The 2,406-nt window shown below is 45.1% G+C and overlaps 1 long non-coding RNA gene across 1 annotated transcript in view; it reads left to right on the forward strand.

Moving 5' to 3' along the window:
- LOC119472962 overlaps positions 1-2,406 on the forward strand; it is a 7,788-nt gene that overhangs the window by 1,361 nt on the left and 4,021 nt on the right. The window contains exon 2 of the long non-coding RNA XR_005202128.1: positions 2,239-2,304. This is a non-coding gene — a long non-coding RNA (uncharacterized LOC119472962). The remainder of the gene's footprint in view (positions 1-2,238; positions 2,305-2,406) is intronic.

The raw sequence follows: 2,406 nt of genomic DNA on the forward strand, positions 1-2,406 counted from the left end.
AAAAAAAAAAAAAGAGAAAGCCATCAGAAGGAAACAAGTATCTCTCAAAGAACTCAAGGACAGAATACATTCCTGGGTCTTAGGAATGGCTGGAACCAGCAATTAGAAAGCCCTTAGACAGGAAGGCTTTCTCTCCCCTCCCTCCCTCCCTCTCTCTCTCTCTTTTCTCTCTTTTTTCTCTCTTCTCTCTCTCTCCCTCTCTCTCTCTCTCCCTCTCTCCTCTCTCTGTCTCTCTCTCTCTCCTCTCTCTCTCTCTCTTTCTCTCTCTCACCTATGCATATTCTCATCTGACTCTCTCTGGGTATCTGCTTTGTTTTTGCTTTCTGCAGGCTCCATTTCTCAGTTCTACTTCTATGTGGACCTGATGTAGTCTTCCCAATCTCGATCAGTTTCCAGCTTAAGTATTGTCAGGAGGCTAGCTAGAACTCCTGTATTTCAAAGATCGCTTCTTAGAAGAGAGAATCTGATTGGCCCAGCTTGGATCAGGTAGTCATCCTTGATCCAACCAGTTGTGGTTGAAGGGATGAGGTCACTTGCCATTAGTCCTCAGCAAGGACCCTCAGAGAAGGCTCCCTGACATAGGGCAAGGTGAGGCAGAAAGATGAGTTGACTTAAGCGTCTGTGCTCAGCATGCATTCACGTCCCTTGGTGGTAGCACCAATGCTAAAGGATGAGGATATTGAGTTCTGGAAGGTCCTGGAAGACATGACATGCTGTATTTGTTATTCTCCTCTGAATATATGTAGTAATTTCCTGTGACAAAGAAAGAGTTTTTTTTTTTTTTGAGTGGAGTCTCACTCTGTCACCCAGGCTGGAGTGCAATGGAATGATCTCAGCTTACTGCAACCTCTGCCTCCTGGGTTTAAGCAATTCTCCTGCCTCGGCCTCCTGAGTAGCTGGAACTGCAGGCATGCACCACCATGCCTGGCTAATTTTTGTATTTTTAGTAGAGATGGGGTTTTTCCATGTTGGCCAGGCTTGTCTAAAACTCCTGGCCTCAAGTGATCCACCCGCCTTGGCCTCCAAAGTGCTGAGATTACAGGCTGAACTCTGTACTTCATCTTTACTGTTCATATTTCTGGTAATATAGTCTACATGAAAGGAAAGAGAACAATAGCAGGAGATGGGGAAAAGAAAGAGAACCACATTAGCAAGGAACCATGGCTGTGAGGAGAAAATGCCAAGCAGTCCTGTGGATTGGGCGCTGTCTCTAGAGGGTCAGCATGGAACTTGGCCAAAACAGATATAAGTCAGATTTAGGTCTCGAGCATTGAGGCCTGATGCAGCATTCATTTATTTTATTTTTTTGTTTTTTGAGACAGGGTCTCTGTTGCACAGACTGGAGTACACTAGTGTGATCTCAGTTCACTGCAATCTCAGCCTCCCAGCTCAAGCCATTCTCCCACCTCAGCCTCCTGAATAGCAGGGGCTACAGGCATGCACCACCACACCCAGCTAATTTTCTGTATTTTTAGTAGAGGCAGGGTTTTGCCACATTGCCCAGGCTGGTCTTGAATTTCTGAGCTCAAGTGATCCACTTGCCTCAGTCTCCCAAAGTGCTAGGATTACAGGTGTGAACCACCTCGCCTGGCCTGATGCAACATTTATGATGAGGAGACTCTTACTGTGATTGTGCTATTTGCCCACTTTTCCACACTGATAAAATAGGCAATAGTTTAAGGAGAAAGCGTCTGGGCCACCTTGGGTGTGCTGCTTCCCAGGACTCTGAGCAGAACACCTTTTCCTGGGGAATGGTGGGGGAGGTGTGGTTGCACTGAGCAGTGTGAACGTACTGATTGGTGTGTGACATATGCCAATATGTGTTTGTGATGCAGACATCATGATCACTGGCGTAATTTATTGTGCACTGCTTCAAATGCTGCTCATACACAATTTCTAATCCTTGCTACAATCTTGCAGCATGGATGCCTGTGTTATCATCTTCAGATAGATAGCTGGGGGCCTCCAGAGAGCCAGAGCTGAGCGGTTGGCACATGAGAGGGCCAGGAATGGGATCTCTCTCTCTGGCTTTAAAGCCCATCTTCCCTTGTTTTTGTTTTTTTTTGTTTTTTTTTTTACTTTTTTTTTTTGGTGCCACACAACACTCCCAGAAACAGAGTCAGTCATGAGAAAAGGAATCAAATGCAGAGTCATCTGCAAAGTTCCCGAAGAAAGAAAAGGATTGTTTTAAGGACTTATTTTCATTAGGATTTCGTTTATGACTTATTTTCATTTCAGCTTCTATGTGGTGGGGAATATTTACCTTATTTGAAGCTGATATTGTCAACAGTTATCATAGAACAGGTAACGTGAGGCCTTTTGAGATCTCTCTTTGAAAATGAAAATAGAAACAACACTCACTGGGCCTATAGGAGGGAGGAGGGAGGGAGGAGGGAGGGAGGAGGA

Source organism: Cebus imitator, unplaced genomic scaffold (genome assembly GCF_001604975.1).
Source record: "Cebus imitator isolate Cc_AM_T3 unplaced genomic scaffold, Cebus_imitator-1.0 Scaffold125, whole genome shotgun sequence".
NCBI lineage: Eukaryota > Metazoa > Chordata > Mammalia > Primates > Cebidae > Cebus > Cebus imitator.